Source organism: Oryzias latipes, chromosome 12 (genome assembly GCF_002234675.1).
Source record: "Oryzias latipes chromosome 12, ASM223467v1".
NCBI classification, from domain to species: Eukaryota; Metazoa; Chordata; class Actinopteri; order Beloniformes; family Adrianichthyidae; genus Oryzias; species Oryzias latipes.
In genome coordinates, this window is record NC_019870.2 from 21,260,675 (window position 1) to 21,274,184 (window position 13,510).

At 40.3% G+C, this 13,510-nt stretch overlaps 1 long non-coding RNA gene across 2 annotated transcripts; it reads left to right on the forward strand.

Moving 5' to 3' along the window:
- Positions 1 to 10,005: 10,005 nt before the first annotated feature.
- On the forward strand, positions 10,006 to 11,861 carry LOC111948390. Of its 2 annotated transcripts, none has more exons than XR_002874382.1 (5): positions 10,006 to 10,133; positions 10,782 to 10,870; positions 10,947 to 11,092; positions 11,209 to 11,318; positions 11,407 to 11,861. It is a non-coding gene; the product is annotated as an uncharacterized LOC111948390 (long non-coding RNA). The 2 variants fall into 2 exon arrangements; XR_002874381.1 differs by having other exon boundaries at positions 10,776 to 10,870; positions 11,407 to 11,860.
- The last annotated feature ends 1,649 nt before the right edge of the window (positions 11,862 to 13,510 follow it).

The window sequence follows — 13,510 nt, forward strand, 5'->3', positions numbered from 1 at the left end:
GTTCAATTTTGACTGTTTTAACTTTTCAACTTGAAATGTGACCAAAAACAGAACTTCTTTGATCTTTAGGTGAGATCTTTGCTTTTTGAGTGCGTTTTGGTTTCAAAAATCATTTTGTCACTCAAATGTACTAACAGTGTCAAAAAAACATTTTGGCTCAAATTCTGACAGTTTTGACTTTTTAACTTGAAATGTGACCACAAAACAGCATTTTTTTGACTACAAATGAGATTTTTGGCTCAAATTCGAATAGTTTTGACTGTATAACTTGAAATGTGACCAAAAAACAACACTTTTTTGAAATACACATCAAATATTTATCTTTTGAGTGTGTTTCGTGTTCAAAAATCATTGTATCACTCAAAAGTGCCAAAAGTGTCAAAAAAGCATTTTGGCTCAAATTCTGACTCTTTTAACTTTACAACTTGAAAAATGACCAAAAGACAGCAGTTTTTTAAACTACATATGAGATCTTTGTATTTTGAGTGCGTTATGTTTTCAAAAATCATTTTGTCACTCAAAAGTACTAAAAGTGTCAAAAAAGCATTTTGGTTCAATTTCTGACTGTTTTAACTTTTCAATTTGAAATGTGACCAAAAAACAACACTTTTTTGAACTCTAGGTGAGATCTTTGCTTTTTGAGTGCGTTTTGTCATAAAAATTTTGTCACCTTAAAAGTGTGATAAAGCATTTAAGCTCGAATTTTGGCTGTTTTGACTGTACAACTTGAAATGTGACCAAAAAAAAAGAGTACTTTTTAAACTACGAATGAAATTTTTGCCTTTTGGCTCAAATTCGAACAGTTTTGACTGTACAACTTGAAATGTGACAAAACAACAACACTTTTTTGAACTACAAATCAAATATTTCCCTTTTGATTGCATTTTGTGCTCATAAATCATTGTGTCATTCAAAAGTGCTAAATGTGTCAGAAAAGCATTTTGGCTCAAATTCTGACTGTTTTGAATTCTTAACTTGAAATGTGACCAAAAGACCGCACTTTTTTGAACTACACATGAGACTTTTGCCTTTTGAGTGCGTTTTGAGCTCAAAAATCATTTTGTCACCTTAAAAGTGTGATAAAGCATTTAAGCTCGAATTTTGGCTGTTTTGACTGTACAACTTGAAATGTGACCAAAAAAAAAAGAGTACTTTTTAAACTACGAATGAAATTTTTGCCTTTTGGCTCAAATTCGAACAGTTTTGACTGTACAACTTGAAATGTGACAAAACAACAACACTTTTTTGAACTACAAATCACATCTTTACCTTTTGAGTGTCTTTTGTGGTCAAAAAGCATTTTGTCACTCAAAAGTGCTAAAGGTGTCAGAGAAGCTTTTTTGCTCAAATTCTGACTGTTTTGATTTGTCAACTTGAAATGTGACCAAAAAACAACACTTTTTTGAACTACAAATCAAGTGTTTGCCTTTTGAGTGCGTTTTTTGCACAAAAATCATTTTGTCACTTAAAAATTCCAAAAGTGTGAAAAAAGTATTTTGGCTCAAATTGTAACTGTTTTGACTTTTCAACTTGAAATGTGACCAAAGAACAACACTTTTTGGAGCTACAAATGAGAACTTTGCCTTTTGATTGCGTTTTGTGCTCAAAAATAATTTTGTCCCTCAAAAAAGTGCCAAAAATCTCAATAAGCATTTTTTACTGAAATTTTTTTTTTTTTTTTTTTTTTGAATATGAACCCCCCCACCGCGCGGAGAGAGCACCGCCGGGCCCATGGAGCCGGCACCCAAGGGACACGGCCGCCATCGCCAAGGGGCCCACACCCCCCACCAGGGAACGGGTAGGGGACAGATGGACCCAGGTCCCACCTTCCTTGTAAAATTTGTGTGCGTGTATGGGTGCTTGAGAGGGTGTTTGTGTGCATGTGTGTGTGTTTATGTTTGAATGTATATATTGAAGGGGGAGGGGTGTGTGTACTAAGGGGGGTGCAGTTAAAATTGGCAAGTAGGGCACTAAGGGGACATCTCCTGATTACTCACAGTGATGTCCCCTCACCCTCCACACCAAGGGGCCCTAAATGTCTAAGGTGCGGTTAAAATTGGCGGGTAGGGTGCCAGGAGGACATCTGCTGCTTGCTTGCAGTGATGTCCAAGCCCCCCCCCTACCAAGGACCCTACATGTCTAAGGTGCAAATAAAACCGAAAGAGGGGGGGCCCACTCCATACGGCAACCATAGGAGGGGGGCCACTCCCAAGTAGCCCCCCCCCAAGGCGCATCGCAGGCTAGACCCCCCACCCCCTCACCCTAATATGAGGTTATATAGGGAAGGGGGTAAGTTGGGGACAGCTGGTAGACTGTCCCCCGGTGGTCAAACAGCCGTCCCCCAGCCCACCCCCAGCAAAGGGGCCAGGGCCACCCAGCCCAGGGGCCCACCCCCGGAGGCGCCGACACCCCAGGCCCGGCACCACCCACCCCAGACAGAGAGAGAGGAGCCAGAAAGCGTCGCCCCCCCCCCCGGAGCAAGCCCAGGCCCCCACCCCCAGACGCCGACCCTAGAAGAGCTCTGGTCAGGCCTCGACGGGACCGAGGAGGCCAACCGGCCGAGGCAACCACTGATTGCCTCAGCGGAGACCCCGACCCGCTAGCCCCCCCGACCCGTACTAATAATGGCCCCCCCTCCCCCCCAGAACGCCCCCCCACAGGACAGGGCCGACAAGCCCCCCACCCCACCCCACCCCAGACCCCGCAGCCGAAGCGGGTGACACCCAGAGCGACCGGGGGCCCCGAGAGGGTTGTCCCGTCCCGTCCCAGAGCCAGGGAAGGGCCGATCCCAGCCCCAGGTGCAGATGGGCAGCCCATCCGGCGCCGCTGGGCCCCCCCCACCCGAGCAGGGCCCCCCGCCAACCCCCCCCAGCACAGGCAAAGGGACCACCCCCCCAAGCCAAGCCAGACCACCACCCCACCCCCCCACCACGCACCCCCACACCCAAGCCCAGAGGACCACGCAGCGCCCCAGCCCGCCCCACCCAGGCACCGGACCCGACCCCCCGACCAACGGAGCCCCCCACCGCCCCCGCCAGGCACCGGAAGCCCCGACCCCCACCCCAAACCACGGCAGAAGGGCAAGGAGCAGCGACGACCAAGCCCTCCACCCCCTAAGTCATGGAGTCAACCACAGGAGACCAGAGAGACTGAATTCTTTCAAAGTTACTTGAGCTTTGGGCTGACATTTTTTCCAAGCTGATATGATCAAACAGCAGATTTCTGTGTTGACTTATGTTTATATTTTTCTTGTTTTTCCAATTTATTAAAATAGTTTTTTTGGCAATACAAAGAGTTATGAAAATGATAGATGCTAATCCTTCTTCTATATCGACTCATGTCACCTTTAAATCGTCGTCTTTAATTTTATACTTTTTAGTAATACTTGATTTAAGTTGCTGATATTCCAAGAAGTTATTTATTCCATGTTTGTCTTGAAGTTCCTGGGGAGTTATGAATCTTCTATCAATAATTACGTGCTCTAGTTGTTTTATGCCCCCTGCTTGCCAAGCTGGGAAGTGAATCATTTTTTTGTTAATAAGGATGTCCGGGTTGTTCCAGATGGGTGTCATTTTGCACGGTTGAATTGATGATTTTGATATTTTGAGAAATTCCCACCAGGCTGTTAAGGTGGCATTTATATTAATGCTTTTGAAACAATCCTGTTTTTTAACTGTTTGGCTAATAAATGGTAGCTGTGACAGGTTGATCTTTCCACATAACCCCTGTTCCAAGTCTAACCATGAGTTGGTTTCTGGATTATTTTTTAACCATTTTAAGATATATTGTAATCTATTTGCAAGAAAGTATTTGTGGAAATTAGGTAGTTCTAATCCTCCACAGCTTTTTGCAGATTTTAAAGTTTTTAGACTAATTCTTGCAGGTTTGTTGTTCCATAGAAAGCTTGATATGGATGAGTCTAATGTTTTGAACCATTTTAATGGCGGTTGTGTGGGAATCATTGAGAAGAGATAATTAACTTTGGGTAAGATTTTCATTTTAACCGTGGCTACCTTGCCCATAAGGGACAGAGGCAGGTTGGTCCAGCGTGTTATATCGTCCTGTATGCTTTTCAGTAATGGGGTGTGGTTTAGCTGCACCAGTTCTGATAGTTTGGGATTTTTACTGAAATTTTAACGGTTTTAACTTTTCAACTTGATATTTAACCAAAAAACAACACTTTTTTGAACTACAAATGAGAACTTTGCCTTTTGAGTGCGTTTTAAAAGGAAAAAACATTGGGTCACTCAAAAGTGCAAAAAGTATCAAAAAAGCATTTTGGCTCCAATTCTAACTGTTTTGACTTTTGAACTACAGATTTGACCAAAAAACAACACTTTTTTGAACTAAAAATTAGATAATTGCCTTTTGAGAGCGTTTTGTGCTAAAAAATTATTTTGTCACTCAAAAGTGCCAAAAGTGTGAAAAAAAGCATTATTAAATAAATTTTAATTGTCTTGACTTTCCAACCTGAAATGTGACAAAAAAATTGCTTTTTTGAATTACAAATGATAATTTTTCCTTTTGTGAGCTATTTGTGCTCAAAAATCATTTTTTTCACTCAAAAGTGCCAAAAGTGCGAAAAAATATTTTCGTTTTACTTCTAACTGTTTTGACTTTTCAACCTGAAATGTGACAAAAAAAAACTAATTTTTGGATTACAAATGAGAACTTTTCGTTATGCGTGCGTTTTGTGCTTAAAAATGATTTTGTCACTCAAAAGTGCCACAAATGTTAAAAAGGCATTTTAGCTCAAATTCTGTTTTGAGTTTTTAACTTGAAATGTAACTATTTTCTAAAAAACTGTTTTTCAAGTTCTTCTTTCTTAAATTTTATATATCGTGAGTTGTTAGAGACGATATATATATCGATTATCACATTATCACCATATCGTGATAGTATCGTTGTCGTGAGCAATGTATCGCAAATCGTATCATATTTTGATGTGCCCAGTGATTCCCAGCCCTTGTAGACAGATTGGTGTCAGCCTGTCACAGAAATAGTCAATCATTAAAATATCAAGAGAAATGGGTGGGTGCAAGGCGCCATCCCAGGCGAGCACAGTTGGTACTGCGCTGACGGCGAGCTGCCATGATGCCTGCAAAACAATGCATTGTGGGAAGCAGTGTCCTGTCAGATCTTGTAGTTTAATCCTTGTGCTATCTTAAATGACCCCACCCTTACATTGACGTGTTCTCCCTACCATAACAAAGGTGGATTAAGGTGGAAAGATTTCATGTAATCCATAGACACCAGTGAAGATCACAAATCACTGAAGAAAAAAAGAAAACTCAGGTATGTCCTTTAATTGACAGCTGTTTTCAAACCCATAATCAGTCAGTCTGCCTATTTTAAGGGAGTCGAATAGTCACGTTGCTGTTTGGTGAAAAGGGGTGTGCCAGAAACAAAATTATAGAAACAAAATTATAGACAAACATCGTAAAGGTAAAGGTTATAAGACCATCTCTAAGCAGCTTGAAGTTCCTGTGACAACAGTGGCACATATTATTCAGAAGTTTAAGACCCACTGGACAGTAGCCAACCTCCCTGGACGTGGCTGGAAGAGGAAAATTGATGACAAATTGAGGAGACGGATAGTTGGAACTGTCTCCGAAGAGCCCAGAACAACCTCAAAAGACAGTAACCCTTGTGCTTTCCCAGGCACTTTAACATCGGGAGTTGTGTCATCTAGACCCACTAGACCAGGGGTCGGGAACCTTTTTGGCCAAGAGAGCCATAAACGCCACATATTTTGAAATGTAATTTCGAAAGAGCCATACAATAATGTAGTGTCCCTTTCCCACACGGAGGCACGGAGACTTAACTTCTTTTAAGGTTCTTTATTCTGGTTACTGCAGACCGCGACAAACGCCGAACAATTACTTCAGCAACTCCTTAATCTCTCCCGCTGAGACGAGAGCGCTTCTCCCAACTTTATATTCCCCCCCTCCCGCTCCAGCCCTCCCATTTCCCTTATTTGGCCCATGGCTGAACTCCATTGGTCCAAACTACCTAATAACAGGCTGAGCGACAGAACTGAGAGCCAATCAGATGCGTTCAATGAACTCCAGAACTTTCAACGCGGCCCAACAGCCGCTCAGTCCGCGACAATATGTTTAAAACTAAAAATACAAATGAATGTGTGCATTTTATTTAATTTCAACATTTTTAAAGTACAATAAGTCTGTGGATTCTTTTTAATAACATTGTTATGCTGTTGCTTATAAATGATGAGTATTTTTCGTGGTAGTTTTGTTGATGGTCTAGTCTGGTTGATACGTGGTGAGTTTCTGCTTCATGTAGGCGTTGAGACTTTAAACGTGATCGTTGGTCTGAATGTTCTGTAGATGTGAGAGACTGCTCACATGCAGATACGGAGCCAAACACACACTCACACGCTACAGTGAGTGACGGGCAGCGGGTTTTACGTTATTACAATCCCTGCGCGATTCACCTGCTGCCTGTCCTCACAACACCTCAGCCCCACCCCCTGCTTTCTTCCTCACACATCCCGTCCCCGCATCTGCGCGCTCTTTCTCAGAGACGGGAGCGCAGTTTTAGGCACGGCAATTCACAGCTTTCCAGGTGGTACAAACTGTGAAATAATAGATAATTGTAAACTGATAGCGCTGGCGCAGATTTTTCTCTCTAAGCACTGTTACTACTGCGCGCTTCTGGCATCGCATCGCGCCCGAGAAGGACTGGTCTAATGAAAAAAAAAGTATTATTAAAGATTTGTCTGCGAGCCACATGTGACCATCAAAAGAGCCATATATGGCTCGCAAGCCATAGGTTCCCGACCCCTGCACTAGACAGTGCGCTGAACCTTTTTTCTTCAATGATTTGTGAACCTCACTGGTGTCCATGAATTACATGAAATCTTTCCACCTTTATCCACCTTTGTCATGGTAGGGAGAACACCTCAACGTAAGGCTGGGGTCATCTGAGATAGCACAAGGGTTAAAGGTGAACTCCTAGGTCAAGGTACATCAGTGTCAGGTCGCACCATTCGTCCTTGTTTGAGCAGGAGTGGACTTCATGGGAGACAGCCAAGGAGGACAGCACTGTTGAAAGGAAATCATAAAAAAGCCAGACTGGAATTTGCAAAAATGCATGTTGACAAGCCACAAAGCTTCTGGGAAAATGTCCTTTGGACAGATGAGAGCTTTTTGGTAAGGCACATCAGCTCTATGTTCGTAGACTCAAAAATGAAGCATACAACCAAAAGAACACTGTCCCTACTGTGAAACATGGAAGAGGCTCATTTCTGTTTTGGGGCTGCTTTGCTGCATCTGGCACAGAGTGTCTTGAAGTTGTGCAAGGTGAAATGAAATCTGTAGATTATCAAGGCATTCTGGATAGAAATGTGCTGCCTAGTGTCAGAAAGCTTGGTCTCAGTCGCAGGTCATGGGTCTTCCAACAGGACAACGATCCATAACACACAGCCAAAAAAAAAACCAAGAATGGCTAAGAGAAAAGCGTTGGACTGTTCGGCAGTGGCCTTCTATGAGCCCAGATTTGAATCCCAGTGAACATCTGTGGAAGGAGCCGAAACATGCCATTTGGACAAGACACCCGTCAAACCTGAGACAACTGGAGCAGTTTGCTCATGAGGAGTGGGCCAAAATACCTGTCAAAGGTGCAGAAGGCTCATTGACAAATACAGAAACCGTTTAATTGCAGTGATTGCCTCAAAAGGTTGTGCAACAAAATATTAAGTTATGGGTACCATAATTTTTGTCCAGCCCTATTTCATTAGTAGTTTTTTTTCTAATTCTGTTAATCAACAACTCATAAGTAATGGCTGATTTTGATTATTTAATTTTCAATACATTTGAATTTATTGTTTCTTTTGAACGTTTCAATTCATTTCAGTGAGAATTGTGGACTTTCTTTCTTTAACTGAGGGGTACCTACAATTTTGTCCACCACTGTATGTCTGCACTTGTTTGGTGGTCAGCATGAGTTTAAACCAGAATAAGCATCTAGGTTTTTGTGACTTCAATAGTTGAATTATTCCTACTTTTGTCATGATTGTCTGTTACGAGAACAGACCCAAGCGCTGGAACCCAGAAAGATCACACACGAGTAGTGACAAGAGAAGTGTTTATTATAGTTTGTGGTTGTTTGGCGAGGAGTCCGAGGATAAGTCACCAGAGCAGAGGACTTTGAGGAGAGGATCCAAACTTTAAGTCATCACTGCTCTCTTAGATATCAGATGAATCACCAACCTCATGTCTGTCTCCTTTACCTCTTGCCTGTGTTTTCTCCACTAAATCATACGGCCAAGCAAGAATTATTTAATGTTTTAAACAAATTAAACATCTTGCTAAACCACATTTTATTTATGAAGTAAGTAACCCTTGTGCTATCCCAGGCACTTTAACATTGGGAATTGTGTCATCTAGACCCACTAGACAGTGCGCTGAACCTTTTTTCTTCAATGATTTGTGAACCTCACTGGTGTCCATGGATTACATGAAATCTTTCCAGCTTTATCCACCTTTGTCATGGTAGGGAGAACACCTCAACGTAAGGGTGGGGTCATCTGAGATAACACAAGGGCTAAAAAGGACTGACTTGGTATTAACTGGCTTTGTGCTGAATGTCTACCAGAAGACCAACCTGTTTCTGTCCTCCTTCTGTCCTGATTCTTTTTCTCTTTTCGCGTCTTTCTCTCTACCCTCACAACTGTGTTGTGAGGATAGAGAGAAACATAAATCTTCAAAAATCTTCAAAAACATAAATCTTCACAAAAATCTTCCTAACAGCGTTTTGTTAGGAAGATTTTAAAAGCAACTAAAGTATATGTAAAAATAGAAACATTTTTAATGTTGAATTATATTTGTGTTGGATATCAGTTAGTGGTGTAACAGAATAGAATAGATTTCTTTATTGTTGTAAAACATCTCCAAATGCAAGCCTGATTTAAGGACAGGAAAACGTCCTAATTTGAGTTTATTAAACTTGTTTTAAGACAAAAATATGCATTACCTTTCTTGATCAGTTTGTAAATTTAGAAATTAATCATTTTCCATGCAAAACAAGAAAAAATACTGCAGACCTGATTTAAGCACAGGTTAAGGTCTTAAGTTTATTTTAGATGTAACCATATTATCTGATATCCAAAAATGTACGTGAATACTGATGTTCAATAGCTCATCCAATATTTATAGGATAAACAATAGATAAGTATTTTTGTTTTTTACTGCAATATTGTCATCAACATTATATTTGATCAAAACACTGATTTTGAAATGATATGATAACCAAGCTTGTTTTCAGCATTTATAAACGTAAGCAAAATTAGGTATAGCTAGTTCATAAGCAAGAAGGTCTCTGTTAAAACAGTGTTTCGTAAACCTGGCTTCAATACAATGTTGTCTGTCTTGTCAACAATCCATTGTTACCACAAAATCTTTTGTGTAGGTCCAAAAGTGAGTATTGTTTTATTCGCAGAAATGATAATTAGTGACCTTTCACATACATATTTGTTAATATTGAGAACAAGCCACTTCACTCTAACAGCATGGTTATCTGATTTAAATTTAAATTATAAACAGTACTTTGCAATCCACAGATGATGCAATCATAATTCTACCGCGCTTGGTTTGGGCAATACCAACTATTTTGTGCAAAGATCTATTTTGAATCGAAAGATTGTACAAATCAGACAATGATTATCTTCCTTAATCAAAGAAGGTATTTGTTATATCAACCAAGGTTTACGTAGAATAGTTGATCTTTTAAAATATGTATTTTTCATGTTTTGTCGTAATTTTTCAATGGAACATTCCGGCGGGTACAAGCAAAAATGGAAAAGTCCATTGTGACCAAATGAAGGGGGATTAATATGTTCAGAAGACTTGCTTAAGATAAACTAGTAGAGCCAACACGTTATATGCTGTTTTATAACTTATTTATTTTCATAATGATGGCATGAGGAAGTGTAACACAAAAAAATTAATTCTATTTATTGCATTTTTGGGATACCCTTTGAGTATTTTTATATTGTGACCGACCCAGCGCCATTTTGTCACATTTGCGACGTACATCTGATGATCCAGAACATGACGAGGACGAACAAGAAAAACAATTAGGAATATAATATTCGGCAGACAAGATAAAAGGAGGTAAGCTATATTAAATTATATGACATAGAATAAATCACCATTACGCTCCACGCAGCTGGTAAAGATTATAAAGTGGGTTTAAACATCTTGAGAAGCAGGCCAACGGAGCAACTAGCTAGCTTGCGCTAGCACTATTTTAGCTACTCCGTCACTTTTTTGTAAGTATCCTGTATACATCATAAATATACTTTAAAATACAATTAATGAGATTTTGGTTCTGTTTAAATATGTTAAATTAATTTTTTGTTTAGTAAAAATGTATTTCAGTGTTAAGAAGTATGTTATTGTAGTAAGCTAACTTGAGTTATTGCTAGCCCAATACTGCTCAACTGTAACTCAGTTTTATGCTAGGGTTGCTAGATTGGGCAGTTTCCCACCCAAATCGGCCAGTTTGAAAGACTGTTTGTCATGTATGCTTGATGATCTTAAAGTTAGAATGAAAACTTGCTGTTATTAAAAATTGTGACTTTAACATTTTTAAGTTTGAGAGTTACTATTGTTGGCAGAAATTAAAACACAATTTTTGATCACTTCTAGTGAATAAGGATAGTTTGCAAGTACAAGCTAGGCATTATAAAACTCTGCAGGAAATGTCCAAAAAGTAGAAGCCCAAGCTGATCTTAACAGTTTTTTGATCTGGAGTTTCAGGCCAAACGAGCTTACATTGATTGTGGAGCCATAAGAGGAGATACCAGAGCTTCATCCATCGTGGATGTTTATCCAGAGAACTGCATCATGTAAGTATTATGTAAAAAGTATAAAGTAAAATTTTAAATGTATATATATTTTTCATCACTTGGTTTGTCGTTGCAGGTGCCTAGAGAAATGCATAGAGTCATTGCTCCCCACTATGATGAATTCATTGAGGAAGTCAGAATGTGATGGGAGGATTGCTGCGCCAGGGTCATTTTACAGAGTATGAAAGAAGGCAATAAAGCCACCAATCAACAGGGATAAAAGTAAGTTTATGCCTTTTTGATACATGTAGTTAGATGCGTGAATGCTTCTTCTCAGAAAACACTAGGTTCTATGTGTTTCTTCTTCAAGAAGAAAAATTTAATTTATTGTGTTTCAGTGGAAGCCAACTTTGCTCTGGTGAAGGCCCTTCCCATTCTCTTTCCCCAAGTGGCACCTCCATCAAAGAAACTGGGGTGTGCTAGTGAAGCTTTACTGCATGTTCAGGAGGTAAATTTTTATTTTTGCCCTAAGCAGATACATAAAGAAATTACTACATTGGAGATACTAAAGGAAAAACGTTTTTTCTGCTTTATAGTCAACAGAAGATCCAAACGTCTTCATCCAGAAGAGAGGCCTGTCAAGTCCAGTCTTGGTGTTCAATGGCAGCAGATGAATCGTTGCTATTGGTTTGATGCCAGTGACGTTTGAAAAAGAAAAGCTTCACGAGGGTCTGATTTTCTAAATGGCATATTGTTAGACACTACATCTGACCTACACAAATTGCGTGGCCACCCTTCTGTCATTCAGACAGAGATCCTTCAGGATACAATTCACAAGTGGGACATCACCACCACATGAAAGAGCATTAAAGTAAAGAATTAGTTGGAAGATAAACTGCTTTTGCAGGTCAATGTTTATGTCTGTTTAGATGAGTATTCTAATTGTGTTGTTAAAGAAATAATTGTATTCCTAGTGCCTTTGGGTAAATTTGTATCACAAATCTCAGTTTGTAAGTTGAATAAAAGAATAGAAAAGTGAATTTGTTTTCATTCTTTTTAGTATTGAAACAAGAAAAAATATATTTTGCAACAGCTTGTTTCAAGATGTATTTTCTGAATTTTAGTAGGCAATAAATTTTAATCAAGCTCCTATATCCTAGTTTCTAGTTTTTTTGTCTTAAATTACTGCTTAAAATAAGTGTTTTTGCCTAATTTCAAGATTTAACCGATTTACTATGGCTTAGATATTTTTACTTAAATCAAGACATCTTGTTAAGTAAAATTTACTAGCTGCATGGACAGATAATTTGACTTATTTCTAGTCAATTTCTACTAAAAACAAGTACTTTTTTCTTGAATTAAGATGGTGGTTTTTTGCAGTGTATACATTAGGACTTAAACACTAGGACTTAAACACTGTCAATATAACCTAACCTGACAGAATCAAATTTTTAAAGGATTTATGCTAAAGTAACAAGCAAACATATGTTTTCTATGCAACTGTAATTGTCCCTTTAAAAAATTATAATAAATAAATAAATGAGTTATTTAACATTGAGTAGTTACATTTATTTTTCATTACATTTAGTTACATGTACAAGTTATATCTGGCCCTTTGAGGACAACCTGTCATGGCCCTGTCAGCTACTCCCTCCTCCCCCCTCCTTCCTGTGTTGGACGCGACCAGCTGGATCCACTTACCTCATCTTCTCCTGCCTTCATAAACTCCTCCTGGATCATCAGCCGGTGCCAGTTTGTTGTTCCTCCTATGGTGCATAGTCTGGTCAGCTCATGTTTTTGACTCACGTCTTGTTACCTTATGCTCATGATTTTCTCTCGCTCTGCTTCAGGACAAAGAAAACCTGTAGGATCCTCACCTGGTCGCAGTCCTCCTACGCCGCTGTCAATCCACCTCAAGAAACCTCCAGCCAGCTGCTTCTCCTCGCCTTGGTTCAAGCCTCGCCTACGCCACAGTTTCCCCCTCAAGGAAATTCCTCCTCTAGTTTCCTCCAGCCTGCCACCGCTCTCTCCCTGGGGGAAACACCTGTCAAGATCTGGTTCTGATTAAATCTCTTGAAACTTACCGTTGAGTCCTAGCCTCCTTCCGGGTTCCAGCATCTGGGTCATTCTGAACTCCCGTCCGAATCATGACAGAACGAACTGGCCAAACGCCTGACCCAGCTGACCCGGAAGGACTTCGTCACGCCATTGCTTTCCAAGGTAACCTGTTGAATCGCCAAGCTGACTCTCTGACGCAAATGTCTTCTGCCCAGCAGGAATTATTTCGCCGTCTCGACGGCATAACGCAGTCTCTAATGCAGGGGTCGGGAACCTTTTTGGCCAAGAGAGCCATAAACGCCACATATTTTTAAATGTAATTTTGAAAGAGCCACAATAATGTAGTCTTCCTTACCCACACTGAGGCATGGAGACTTAACCTCTTTTAAGGTTCTTTATTCTGGTTACTGCAGACCCCTAACAAACGCCGTACAATTAATTCAGCAACTCCTTATTCTCGCCCGCCGAGACGAGAGCGCTTCTCTCAACTTTTTATTCCCCTGCTCCCGCTCCAGTCCTCCCATTTCCCTTATTCGGCCCATAGCTGAACCCCATTGGTCCAAACCCCCTAACAACAGGCTGAGCGACAGAACTGAGGGCCAATCAGATCACTGCTTGATCGATGCGTTCCATGAACTCCAG